Raw genomic sequence first — 15,561 nt, forward strand, 5'->3', positions numbered from 1 at the left:
ACATTTAAGCATAATTCCTTATATTTTTATGTTTCATTTGTACTTTAATTCCCTCACAAATGCTGAAAGAGTCTATCTCATTCCCACATGTAGATTTTGATTCTAAATTTGTGAGACATCCAGTGTGGAACATAATGTAAGCACTGTTTGTCTGAACAGATACAAGGTCATCTCTAGTTTTCTCATGCCAGTTTAGCTGTAACTGGGGGTGAAAGTCGTACAGGGAGGAGGAGGTGAGATGGCTCCAAGATGTCTCTTGTATTTCTCTGATTGTCTTCACGTGTATCAGATTGCCTGTCAAAATTGTAGCGTCATACTAATCCAAGTGCGTGTGTGCTGTCACTCTGAAGATGCATAAAAGCCTAGTGTTCTGTTCACTCATTTGAGAAACTGACTCCACACTGGGCTGTGGCCTGTTGTGAAATCATGTTGCTCCTATTTGCAAATATATCTTTTTTAATAAAATACAAAAACCCAACTTGGTTTTAGTCTCAGACTGTCTTATTTGTTTCACTTTACTAAACTTATAGGAAACTTCCACTACAACCTCACGGTATGTTGTGACATTTTATCTTTCAGTTTACATGACATTATGAGTGCCTTCCATTTAAATAACATGGAAGTTGTTATACTGACCACAAATTCACTTTGTAACTAATCATTTTGAATGAAACTTCATAAAAAATGAAATAAGGACTGATCATGATTATTTATAATTTACAGACGTTTCACAGTCCAGAGCAGCAGGTCCTACACAGCCTCAACTTAAAGTATTTCCGTGAACCATGCAAGGCATATGGTATTTATATGGTCTAAACAACACCCATGGCTCGAGTACTCTCAAAGCCCAAACTCTGCCTACTGTTTTGCATGTTGACACTTCTCTTTGCCAAACACCCCAGCACCTTAACCATTCATGATTCTAAGTCTTAACTGTTTGATTTAAATAAACTTCCTAATGTATGCTGAATCAAAGCCAACATTTCAATCTATACCTTCATCAGGGCCTTGGACATGAATACTGTCTGGGTTGAAAACCACTTTTTGCACATTTTCATACATCACAAGGCATCCTATAGAATGACATTATTCAGTCATCAGGCCATCATCTGTGTTACCTGTATTGTTACCTATGTTTGCTTTACTAATTTAAGTGCCATCTTGTGGTTAAATTAAAACACACCTGGCAAAGAACAAAACCAAAACATTCTAATTCCAGTATCTCCAACAAATTATATTTAAGCTAAAAATAATAACATAAACTAAGCATGTAAAGAACAACAAATATTGAAGAGTTTTATTCCTTACAAGCTTAGTTTATCTTTCGCTTACAGATACACTTTTTAATAAGGTCCTTTCTTTAAGCATTTTGGTTTGTATATAGGTGACACAGATGATGAGCTGATGACTGATAAATGTTATTCTATAGGATGAGTTAAGAGCAGTTGGATTTTGCTACTTTAATCTAACTTGTGAAGAGATGAGGACTTTAATCCACTACAAAGAAATAGCTCTGAGAAAATGTTTACCCTATCCTGAACATAATTACTGATTCAAAATAGACATGTTAAAATAACCAGAGATACTTGAGGACTGCGATAGGTGGAAATGGAATAAAAAAATGACTTTTAACAGCATAGACACCTTATATTTGACAGTTACGAGACAGGAAATCATGGGAGAGAGAGGGGATTTGACATGCAGCAAAGGACCAGGATTCAAACCGCTGTCGGCTGCGTACGTATACGCATTAAACTTTGCTATGCCTTGGCCACCCCACACTAGCTTTGTGTCCCATCTTGCCACCCGAGTAACAATGTCCTGGATACGCCACTGCCGCCACGGTATCAGAAATGTACAAAAAGCCGTCTATCAGCAGTGATTGTTGGAGAGTCGGAGAATAGTGCGGACACGCGCTTCAAACCGCGAGTGGGCAGCGTGCCACTCGGAGAAAAGGGAGAAACAAAAAGGAGACAGGCTGTCCTCTGGTTGAGAGAGCATGTGTGCATCGATCCTTGAGAACTGTAAGTCGTCTAACTTATGTTGTCAGTTCATTTAAGCCTGTGTTAGTCTATAGTTCTAGCACATTTTTAGTTTCACCTTCACCTGCTAGCTATATTGCACGTGGCTGTTGATTCAATACAACGCCCTCGATATCATATCATGGCCTAGTAGGCTAAACCGTGATTATTTCATACGTTCATGTCCCGAAACATATTGGGGGAAATTCATTCAACATAATTCACAGCCAAATAACAATTAAAAGTATGTTATTTGAACATTTATAACCTAACCTGGCACCGTCTCTGATTTGGTGTCTGCTGCGGTGCGCAGCTCGGACCGTGAGCCGCTGCCCTTTCCTTCCTCCATAAACTCCGCTCTCAGCTCCTCTGCCAGTTGCTGCATGAACTTCCTCCGGGACATTTTACAGCTGGTGCACTCCTTGGAGAGGATGTGTGCAATGATTCCAGCCAGTTCGATGGATGTATAAAGTTATATGAACACGTAGACAGCTACCGGCCATCTACGTGTACCGCGCCTTTCACAAAGCGATCGCCCGGTGCTTTTCTTCTGAGTCAGAACTGCTCAAGCTTTGTAACAGATTCTGGGCCGCATCTATAGTGGGAGTTGTAGTTTTTAAATATACTGGTATATTTCTCATAAGTAGAAGTTTGAGATACACCCTGGTTTTTTTGGGGGGATGGGGAACATACTGGTGTCATCAGATTTTAAAAATAGAATCGTTAAATAGGTGAAAATAGCTTATTACCATATTTGACAGTGCTTACAGTAGGTAAACTTTGGTGACCATATCTACATGATAGCTGAGGTCCAGAGCTTTCTAGAACAGTCTTATGTGTGTTCCACTTTCCATTGCTAAATGACCAGCCTTCAAACATGGACTGGGTTCAAGTTTCAGAGGTCAATATTTCAAAGCAGGAATAATGTATCCTCTTCAGACTGACATATGTTACTCTCCAGGTTGAGACCTTTCCAACGATGTGTTTGCTATAGTCCTACAACAAGGCTTTCATTTTCACATATCATAGAGACCATTTTGCAAGCTATACTTTATTATCCCCAGAGGGATATCTGCCTTGAGTTCAAATGCTTCACAAATAACACTTGACATATTGTTTAATCATACAGATGACATACTTACGATAAAAAACATAAACAAAGTGGTATGGAGTCAGATTGAAGGACGTCACACAGCCACAATCTATTGCTCATCTTTCACAAACAGTGAGCAACACACAACCCTATATGCATCATATCATGAAGCTATTCCTTGAAACCTCAAGCAACATTATTTAAAGTTTTAATTGAGGTAGGTCCAAATTAGGGCTATAGTTTAGAATTATTTAGTTTACATTTGGGTACCCATTTCTTCTGCCAGAGAATAAGAGCTACTTGGCATTGAGAATAAAGATTAATCAGACCATATTATCTGTGCTCCCCTGAATAGTAAGCTTTAAATGAGATGTTTTTAGATATTGCTGACATATTAAAATGCTCTGTAAAGAAAAATACATGAAACTGTATTTTATTATTGATGCTATCTTTATTGTTTAACTCTTCAAATACTAGCGGTAATTACGACGTCACTTCCGGAGTCTTCAGCTAATTTAGTTTTTTTTAAACGTTATTAAGATGCATAACTTACTGGAACAAAACTGAGCAACGTGTTGTTGCTGGTGACAAAACTACTGATTATATATATTATATTTATTACATGACTTGCTTTATTCTAATGTACAATGCGGTCTGTTATTTTCTTGATAACAGACCGTTGCTAAGTATAACACACCGTTGCCATGCATAGCAGAGCGTTGCCATGGACGCAGTTCTGTTCCCTCTGGAGGAGAGCTATCAATAAATCTGCTGGAAGAAGATTGGCGTCGGGGTCCTGATCACCCCGCCGTTGTTGTAGTCGCTATAACAACGCTCTACGTGATCCCTTACGTACATTGAAGCGATACAGGCGTTAAAGACCCGCTGATCGCTGTCTGATTCTGTGAATGAATGCCCGCATTGCATCGTGGGACATCGGCTTTGAATGCGCCCAGCTCGGCTCATATCGTAACCTACTGTTCTGTTTTATTTACTGTAATATTTCACCGGTAATAAGACTGAAATAATATTATTAAAATAAAGAAATGCATACCATGATAACAGCTAAATACATCTTTCAACATGTTGAAAGATGTATTAAACAACAAAGCAATCCAGCTTCCCTGGCCGAAATAACATTAAAAGAAATACATATAAACCGTGATAAGATCCAGTGAATAAATGTTGATTAAAACAGCGGTTATTGGGCTAAAAATACCAATAATATCAAAGCTGTATCCAGCTTCTCTGCTGCAGCCCGACTGGCAGAAAGTTTCGTGCTGTGATTACGTAAGATGCTTCTCATTGAAATACATTAGTATAAAAAACGTGACCCCAACACGTAAATCTTCACAATAACGTGAGGGTATCACGTTCTAATAGATTTTATTTCGTAATGCCACCACGAACTGACGTGAGACTGGGTTGAGCCACCATCATAGTTACATCAACATCTTCCTCATTCTCACTCTCTCACGCACACCCCTGCGTGTTCACACACACACACACACACACACACACACACACACACACACACACACACACACACACACACACACACACACACACACACACACACACACAGGACATTTTTCTGCACTCAGTCATTTTACTTTGATATTTTAAGTACATTTAGCTGATAATACTTTTCTGCTTTTACCAAAGTAACAATTTCAAGGCAGAACTTTAACTTGTACTAACAACATCATTTGTTGGTACTTTTACTGCAGTACAGAATTATATTATGGTAATTCTGTACTGCAGTTAAAGTACAAACAACTCACTGTCAAAGTACAACTGGGTTTTGGATCAAATGTACCACGGCCAAGTTGATCAAAGCTGTATGACCAGTTTTGACCCTCCTTTTTCTACCACGTACGTGACTGTTCACCAATGAAGTAGTTGTGTAGTCTCGTCAGCTGGCAACAAAAAATAGGCGACGCTGATGTGTAAATCAACACTTATCAATATCACTTCCCCATCAGTCAGGACCAAGATCTGACCATAATTACACTTGTCCTTTCCATAAACTGCCGTAATTAGCCTATTATTTCAGTTGCAATCCTGCCAGTGGAAGCGATCGTGAGAGCAAATAAAAAATATAAAAAACAAAAAACCGCTGTGCGCATTGGCTCAAGCAGCAGAGAAATAGCCGATATGTAATTCCCTCCCATTCAAATCTATATATTTCATAAATATACCCATCAGGCAATGTTTACGGTGTTGTTGGTCTCTAAATGTTTTTACTTTTATGAGTGCACTCTTCTCCCGTCTCTCTCTCTCTCCACCGAGCTCCGCCTGATCTTCTATAAGAACGGTGATGCCGTTATCAATCGAGTAGGCCTATTGATTGGTCAGTAGGTGGTGCGGTGCTTTTACACCGGTTGATCTCTGATCTCCAACATAACCTGCTCCCGGCCAGGTTAGGCGTCCAGCATGAGTTACCACGGCGATTGAAACCGGTATTAAGTGATCCACCTTGGTGATAAAGAAAACCCTGGGTTGAACCTGAAGTTACCTCGTTAACCCCAAATCTTGCTTCGTAGTCCAGGCCTCTGGCCTCATAATAAAAGCATGGTTACCTTAGTAAAAGAGCCAAACAGCAGCTCCATTACCTTGTTCTAGTTCTGCCTGCAGAGCCTGGTAAAATAAGTAGGTTTGGAAATTTGTGTTACTTATGCTTATTTATTTTTATGTATTATTATTTTATGGATTTTATTTTTTAAGTACTTGAATTTACCTGGATTATTTTAATTTAAGCTATTTTGTAATTAATTAATTTTTATTTATTTTATTGATTGGATGAACTATAATTTGCCTAAAGATGATTATTTAGTATTTTTGACCGTCTGATTGAATGTTAAAAAATAAATCAGACGTTACTCAACAGTTACTCAGTACTTGAGTACTTTTTTACTCTTACTCAAGTAATTATTTGGATGACTACTTTTTACTTTTACTTGAGTCATATTATTCTGAAGTAACAGTACTTTTACTTGAGTACAATTTTTGGCTACTCTACCCACCTCTGCATATTACTTTGATACTTTAAGTACATTTAGCTGTTAATATTTACTACCTTAATACTTTTTTTACACTGTTTGTTTTTGTCTGACATTTACCTTTACATGTACCACTCCCTCACTCTTCATCAGACTGGAGACAGCGGGCAGAGAGCAGCGTAGTGGAGCATATGCTCCGCACAGATCCAATCTACAAGGTAGAAACAGGACAGGCTTCTATTTAGGTTTTTACCAGAGGTGTGTGTGGCCCTTTCACACAGAAATGGATCATAAAGTGTCTATATTTCTTTTAAATTAAACTACCGATATACAGGAAACGACTTACTGACTGTCAGTGAGCGTATTGGCAGTTTGGTGTTGAGAGTTTGTGTTTTTATTTCTTGTTTCCCTCCCCTGCATCCTCTGACAACAGCTGACAGTAGATTAACGTTTTCACAGCTTTGTGCTGGCTCAAAAAAAACTGAAAAAAACAACAACAATCCCAAAGAGAAAGCTCTCCGTCTCGCCTGTGACTCCCACAATCCTCCGCCGGTGGGGTGTCATTTGTTGGTGTTAAATAGCCTGATGCCTGTGGGGATAAAGGATCTCCTGAACCTCTGTGTCCTACAGAGCAGCGAGAGCAGTCGCTCACTCTAACTGCTCCTCTGTCCAGCCAGGACGTTGTAGAGGGGGTGGTTGTCATTAGCCGTTATGGCGTACAGTTTGCTGCATGCACGCCCCTCTACCACAGTTCTCAGTGAGTCCAGTCTTCTGCCCAGCACTGAGCTGGCCTTTTTGACCAGCTTATCGAGTCGTCTGCTGTTCTTGTCTGTCATGTTGCCACCCCAACAAACCGCACCATAAAACAGGAGACTCGCCATCACAGTCTGATAAAACATGAGCAGCAGATCGCTACTAATGTCAAAAGATCTGAGCCTCCTGAGAAAGAAGAGACGGCTCTGTCCCTTTTTCTACAGAGCATCTGTATTAGCAGACCAGTCAAGCTTACTGTCCAAGAGTACACCCAAGTACTTGTAGGTCTGCACAACCTCAATGGCCTCCCCCTTTATGCAGACCGGCTGACAGGCTGGCTTTGACTTCCTAAAATCCACCACCACCTCTTTAGTCTTGGTGGTGTTCAGGAGGAGACCGTTCTTATCGCTCCAGTCACAGAAGTCTTCCACAAAGTCCCTGTACTCCTCCTCCCGTCCACCTCGCACACATGCCACAACAGCCTTATCATCTGAATACTTCTGGACGTGGCAGAACTCAGAATTGTACTTAAAGTCCGATGTGTACAAAGTGAACAGAACCGTCCCCTGTGGAGCCCCCGTACTGCATTCCAGCGACCCAGAAACACACTTCCCCAACTTGGCAAACTGCAGCCTTGATGTTAAGTAGTCCGTTATCCAGTTGGTCAAGGAGGGGGCCACCCCTATACTTACAAGCTTGTCTCTCAGTATAAGGGGCCGAATGGTGTTAAATGCACTAGAAAAGTCAAAAAACATGAGCCTTACATAAGAACCAGGCACATCCAGATAGGCATAGGCGTGGTGCAACATGAAGAGGACCACATCCTCCACTCCTACATGTTCCTGGTAGACAAACTGAAGGGGATCTAATTATTGTGCAACCTGCGGTTTTAGGTGGCAGAGAAGCAGCCGCTCCAGAGTCTTCATAATGTGGGATGTTAACGCCACTGGCCTGTAGTCATTCATCTGTACCGGCCGTCCTGTTTTGGGCACTGGTACAAGACAGGATGTTTTCCACAACACCGGGACTTTCTCTGTCTGTAGACTCAGGTTGAAGAGCTTATGGAGAGGCTCTGCTAATTGAGTTGCACAGTCCTTCAGTAGTTTTGGAGACACACCGTCCAGACCTGCCGCTTTCCCTGTAGGCAGTCTCCTTAACTCCGCCCTCACCTCTTCTATTGTTGCAAAAGCAGGACATACTACAGAGCTACTCGGACCTGCTGCCACTCAGACGGCGCAAAGGCGTTTGTAAAGCGCTGTAACGTGAACAGTCTTTAGTGCGAGGTCGATAAACTGTGAGCTGCTACAGAGCTCCGGGACGCCGGCTGCCAGCAGCAGTTGTTGAGCTGCTACAGAGCTCTGTTGGATCAGCGGCAGTTTGAAGATGAGTTTAGAGGCCAAGAGGTGACTGGGAGCTCCATAAATTTTATACTTTTTAATCCTCAATTCAAACTACTAAGTAAAGTAAAGTAAAGTAAAATGAAATTAGATTTTATAATAATAATAATCCTTAGAGTTTTTGGGACAAAGAGTCTATGTACATGAAGGATTGTTTGTTCCACAATGACAAAACTATCATATCTGCAGAGGGTCAGTTACTGGCTTGTAAGAGAACTAAAATCCAAACTTTAAGAGTCTGACTGGCCAACAGGAATAAAAGACGGGAAAAGCAATAAGATGAGACAGCCATTAGGCAGAAAGGTTAGAACCCTAGTGCTACCAAAGCAGAAGGTAATAGCAGAACCATTAAAAGGTGAAGGAAGTAAGGTCAGTATTGGGATGGCATTTATTGTTGAGGAGTCATTCTGCAGCAATGGAAACAAGTCACACATTTAGAAACTTTGGTTGTTGTCATCACATGAGGCTAATTGATTATGAATTATTGATATAATCAAGTGTAGCAGTCATTAACATGTGTCCTTGTTTTTAGACAGCTGTGATGCTCCACCAGATGTTCCAGCTGCAGTCAGTTAGCTGCTGTGAAGAATTAACAACAGTTAATAACATGTGCCTAAGTTCAACAAAACAAGCCACACCAAGGCCCAAGTAAATGCAATCACTAATGATTATATGATCAGTCAGTTTCAATAACTTTCTTTCTATGTAATGGAATGTTTCAATTTGACTCATAGTGCAGAAAAAGGGTTAACACAGAGCATAGAAAGAAATCCTCCAATGAGAATTTTCAGAGCCTGTTGCTAGGGTGTCTGATGGGAAGATTTCATTTTTGGGACAGCCTTCCCCAGTAACTTTCCATAGTGAAAAGTTCTAGAAGATGATGTCATCTGAACTATTGAACTCAGCTACGTTTTGTGTCAAGTCAGCAGTCTCCCGCTGTGCTACAGGCTGGCACATTGCCAGCTCTTTGTCCAGAGAGAAGATGTGCGACTGGAACAGGTGAAAAGATCAGGGAGGCTCCTTGACAGATGATAAACATGCCAGTCCAAAATTAAAGGAACATACATCATATCTTTGCTTTAAGTTTGAAGTTTTAACCAGTTTTGACACATTTAAATACAACATTTAAAAACTAGGCATATCATGTTTCAAGGAGAATCCCTCCCCTCAGGAGACGTCTGGAAAAGCCATTGGATACACAAAAAAGACCTGACACCTGCTGGGACCAATAAGAGAAGAACGCGCCGGAGTAGAATAGTATTTAAACTGTCTAGACAAAGGATTCGGGGCACATTTTGCAGAGTTTTCAGAACGAAGCATCCTTGTACCCTTTTTCTGCCTTATTGCTTGGAAATAAATCTTGTACAGAAGGAGAGAAGTTGTAGACTTTTTATCTGAAGTTGGAGCGACTTTTTACCTTTTTCTCAAGAAAAGAACACCCAACAGATTTGGTGACCCCGGACGCGATTGAGAGAAAGGATTGCGACACGTGAACAGACGGCGCTGGGCTCCAGTACTTGCACAAAAGGGCCCAAGAGAAACAAAGGTGAGCAGAGACCTGTTTAACCGAAAATCTGCATAGTTGTAGGATTTTTTAGGTGCAAAGTGCTGGAGCAACATCTCCTCTGAAAAGTGTACGCGCAAAAAAAAAAAATTCTAATTGATGAGAATTAACGATAAGGATAACATTTAAAGTTATACGTTAAAAGCAATAAGGTAAAAAATATCCCCTTTTGTGTTGTCTTATACTAAATAAGTGAGAAGAAAATCCGGATAAATCCTCTGGGAGGTCCGAGCCGGGCTCGGGTAGATTAGAAGTCCTCGAAGGGAGGCCCAGTTTGGAACTGGAATTAAAAATAATAAAAGAAATTAAGACCGGTCAGGGACCGGCCCGTTCTAAAAGAAGCGGTTAGGATTGCGGATGGATTACGTGCATGTTGTGACGACTTATGCATAGTCCCATACTGGCGTTCTAAAATTTCAACAAAAAAAAGAGATAAGACCAGTAGGACTGGCCCGTTCTGGGAACGGTTAGATGTAGTGTAGTAAGACCAGTAGGACTGGCACGTTCAGTGAACGGGTAGATTTAGTTTAGTAAGACCAGTAGGACTGGCACGTTATAGGAACGGTTAGATTTAGGAAAAAGTATTGTGTATTGGATCATAGAGGAGAAGGGCAGGTAAGTTTTTGTGTAAATTTATCAGTTTTTTTTTTTATATTGCCGTGTGTAAGACGACAGCAGAGTTTTATTGTTTTTCTGAGTGGATACGTGAGGCCGGCTGGGTGTGTGTGCGGGTACCGTAGTGTGTATGTGTGTGTGTGTGTGTGTGACAGAGAGTCAGAGGAGCGGAGAGAGGCGTCTAGAGACGCTGTGTGTGTGAGTGAAGCACAGCAGAGCAGGGTCTGTGAGTTTATTAATAGAATCACCTCTCTATAGGTGGAGAGGGACAGCCAGGGTCGAAGTTTTTTATTTTACATTTTTTGTGTGTGGTGAACAGGCTATAGGCCTACTGAGATTTTTCCCCAGCATTAGACTCACAGGTCCCGGAGCGACAGCCCTGTGGGTTTTTTGTAACTTTTTTTGTAGTTTTCATAACATTAACGTCTGCTGCAGTATCATCCACAGCGGCAGTATAGCTTTAGGGGCAGGCTTACTAAAACACAGAATGTATAAAAATTGAAGAACTACAGAAAAAGACCAAATTAGCGTTTTTTACTAGATTTAGCGACTTTTCAGACCCTCTTAGTGAAGGTATCTCCCCGGCCCCCGCTCTCTTCTGTTCTGAGCAAGTCTGAGGAGCAGCGGAACAGCCCCTCCCCTCTCCGTTCTCTCTCAAGTAGCCTACATCAGCAGATGGAAGGAGAGGCTGTGTGTGGAGGAGCGCGGTAGAGGGACAGTCGGACGCAACGGGAGAGTGACAAGGCTGAGCTGGCCTGGCCCTGGGTGAGCCAGTTTTTTATTTTTTATTAGATAATTCATTGTTGATTTTTCCCCCTCCCTTTGTAGCTTTTCCTTTTACTTCAGATATAGGCAAATACCTAAGCAGAGATGGCAAAAGTACTCACTTCCCGTACTTAAGTAGAAGTACAGATACTTGTGTTAAAAAATACTCTGGTAAAAGTAGAAGTACTGATTTAACTTCTTTACTTAAGTAAAAGTAACAAAGTACAGGCTTTGAAATGTACTTAAAGTATAAAAGTAAAAGTAGCCTTGCGAATGACAACCACTTTTTATGCAAAGCTACCTGGACCACACACGTTACTAGAGTAAGATGAGAAACTTCAGTGGACATAAAAACCAGGCTCTTTATATGCCATTGTCTACATTTTAAATGGATGTCTGCCAAACATCACATATATGATTATTGTGACAGAGACTGGGACTCCAGCTTAATAAGATTCTGACTGAGTAGCAAGATATGAATTCAATTGTGATTCTGTGAGAATTCACAGATCCAGTTTCTCTTTTTTAATCGTCCCCTTAACATTTAAAGGAATCTACATGTATGTGTGTGTGCTCAAATATAGAAAGAAAATAAAGGATACAATATGAATTACTAAACATAGATTAATTAAGAAGTTCCCCATACTTTTAGAGTTACAGCACATTGGCCAGGAGTCATACTTGATGCCTCCTAGCCTATCTCAAACATCTCTCTCAGATAAGGCCAGGGATGATTGGGAATGTCTTGCTGCTTGTCTGCCTAATCTCTGGGATCTCTGTTTTCTTCATTTTTTCAATCATGTCGCCGTCCACACTACTAGTGCTAACGTTACCACCATCAAGCTGCAATTATTTGCCGCAAATTAATGCAGAATCGCGCCGAATCTGTCGAATTCGTCTTTGGTAGTGCGTTACATGCAACGTAGCCTACAGTATATTCCCATCCAATTAGATTGAATTCGGTATTGATCACGTGAAAAATAATAACGGTAACTCCAGCAAAATTATTTGAAACTTGTTAGTGAGGACTAGATTAGGACCGTATTTAAGTTTCAAACTTCGACCCCAGGTGTGTCTGTAAAACACGGACAGAGACAACTTCTCCTTTTGATGCTTTACAAGCAACGTGAAACCTAGCTAACAGGTGAAGAACACAAACAACTAAATCATAGCTAACCTACTTTAACTGTGCAGGAACTATAGACCAATACAACAACAGGCTTACATGAACTGACAACAGAAGTTATACGACTTACAGTTCTCAAGGACGCACACACCATCTCAACTGATTATCCTCCGGACAGCAGTCTCTTTCTCTTTTTCTCACTTTTTCTGTGTGTGAGCGCTGCCCAACATGGTGTGGAAGCGCGCTGTCCGCGTATTCTCCGACATTACGACCTCTTGTACAAAACTAAAGTAACGAGCCAATTTTTAAAATGTAAGGAGTAGAAAGTACCGATATTCGTGTTAAAATGTAAGGAGTAAAAGTAAAAAGTCGCCACAAAAAAAAATACTAAAGTAAAGTAGAAATATCCGAAAAATCTACTTAAGTACAGTAACGAAGTATTTGTACTTCGTTACTTCCCATCTCTGTACCTAAGTAATATTACTTATAAAATTATTTAGTGAAGTTTGTGATTATTTGGCTAAAAGATTCATATTTCTTTCCATACCTTGCTGACATATCCACTCAGCTTTATGCAAATTATTGAGAAATGATGCCACTGCTATGTAAATGAGAGTATGACGTTATCCAGTTACTTTTAGCAACTTTTGGAGCTGGTACTAGCTACTTTCATTGGAAAAGAGTTGGCAACACTAGTTAGTTATTCGGGTGGATTCTGTAATGATTGGGAACTGTGGGGAGATATATAGAGATATATAAAGTGATAGATGCTTAACAGAAAGTGACTGAAAGAGACATTTATTGTTCATTTAGTTCACCCATGAAAGTGAGTAGAAGCTTATTTGACAGGGAATAAGTCGAAAAATAGCCATAATCTTGAGCTTCATTTTGTGCCATTGGGGAAGAAAAATAGAAGTGGATAATTGATTGAAAAAAAAAATAGAAAAAAAGCTGCCCACCAAGAAATCTTCCATCCGGTGGCAGGAACAAAAATTACAGTAAACTGGAAAACATTCAGCCTTTCCCAGATAGACACCAAATCGAAAAGACGCTTTGGCTCTATATGGTGGAGGCAAGAGAAAAATAAAAGAATATTTGAGAAAAAGGAAAATATTTTTCCTCAGCTGGACAAACCTAAGGACACACCATAAAGACCACTGTAGCACCATATTGGGAAAATAGAGGCTTCAACATTATACTAAGAAGGAGACGGAAGTGTTTTTGCCCAAAATCAAAAATAACAATAATAGTAATAAAAGTCAAAGCAAATAAAAAAGAAGCTATTGGATGTATTTGGCATAGGGCTCTTAAAGCCACATATACAGTACATACACCAACATAAGAACATCAGGGACAGGACGAGAGTAGGATAAGATAATGGCAGAAGAAAAAGACATCCCCACTTATCAAAACATCACAACCGGCATATTAAAAGAAAAAATATATCAACAACTAGAGACCACTACAGATCCAGGGCAAAGGAAGAAAACACGCAAGATGATGGAAAAACTGATGAGTGATTGGCAAACGAGAGGGCTGATACCACCAGATGCCGCACCAGGCCCCTCGAGGGCTGACAGAAATAGGGTGCAGGACTATGAGAAGGGAGAATTGGCCATGCGAAGAGCAGAATGGGAAAAAAGCGGGAAGAAAAAATACGGGCTAACAAAAACAGCCTTAGATAAAGCAGAGAGGAGGATGGCAAGAGTGACATGCTTACTGCTACACATGAGGCATGCGGTACCTGGGGCTCGCTGCTTGGAGTCCCCAGTGACAAAAATAAAGGAAGAAAAACCAGAACTGGCCAACAAACTACCTCTGGCCGACCCCCCAACACAAGCCCTTCAGCCAACTGTAAACCAGCTCTACCCCGACCTACCACCGAGAACTTATCGGACGTGTATTACACCCACAGCCCCCTGTGCTCCCCCTGCTTATGCCCCCTCCACTAATCCCTTCTATCCCACTCCTGAGCAGGCTTCCATATCCATCCCTGTGCAGGCCCCCATGGTAGAAGTCAAGGGAGGAATCCTGTATTTGAACCAGGCAGAAAGAGATGACCAGCTGAAAGACCTGTTGGAGAATGTGAGGAGTCTGTCACGAACAGCAGAACAAATGATGAATGAAAGCGAACGTATGTTGAACGAGAGTCAACGTGTGATGGAGAACAAGAAGACAGTTGAGAAGGACACCTCAAGGACTCTGTCTCCTAAAGACCACTCCACTCCACACAGAAGGAGCCTCCTCCAGATCAAGTGTAAAAAATGAGGAAAATGAAGAGGACAGGAGCAGCATAGCCAGCAGTGATGTGGATCCAGGATTAGGCTTCGAAGATGATGATGATGAAAAAGAAGAAGAAAGTGATAAGGAGATCCGACAACTCAAAATTCTGAGCGGCACACTGACTGTGTCCGAACCTGTGGCACAGCGAACCAGGTCAAAGACAAGAAGTAAAAACATGGACACACAATTTCAGGGTCCCTTACTGGCAAGCCCCAGAGGAGGAACCATATACCAGCCCTGGAGCCACCGGGACATGGAGGCGCTAGTAAATAAGCTTCCCCCACTGACAAAAGGAGGTCAGAAATGGATCATGGAAATGGAAAAATTCACAGCAGGAGACCAGCTCTGTTTAGGAGACATCAGAGCACTGATGGGAAGAATTGAAGGACGTTTGAGGGTGCAGGAGATGGACGAGAAAGCAGGCAGTACCCGCAGTGGTGACGAGACACCATTTAACAGACACAGAACTGCATATTGGACTGCTCTCAGAGCCACTTTCCCCACAACAAGAACATTGACAGCACTAGCCAGTTTGAAGAAAGAGGTAGATGAAGAAATGCACACTTTCCTGAACAGGTGTGAAGACGTGTGGCAAGAAAGCACTGGAGAACGCTATGACTCCACTGAGGCCACAGTTATGTTGTGGAGGAATGCGGTCCTCAAGTCCCTCCCCCTACAAGTACAAGCAAAACTGGAAGACATCGTGGGATTGGACACAATGTCAGATGAAAGATGGAGAGCTCACTTGGTACACCACGACAACAAACACAAAAAGACCCAAGGGGATAATGATGAGGAGCTGAAAACTCTAACAAAGAGACTTCTGAAGATGCAAGTAGCAGAAAAAGACAATGAAGTCAACAAAATAAAGAAGGAAAGGAAGCAGATGGTCGTAGGATCAACCACCCCCATCCAACAGCCGGATGCTGTAGCCACTCCAGC

Source organism: Perca fluviatilis, chromosome 2, assembly GCF_010015445.1.
Source record: "Perca fluviatilis chromosome 2, GENO_Pfluv_1.0, whole genome shotgun sequence".
Taxonomy (NCBI): domain Eukaryota; kingdom Metazoa; phylum Chordata; class Actinopteri; order Perciformes; family Percidae; genus Perca; species Perca fluviatilis.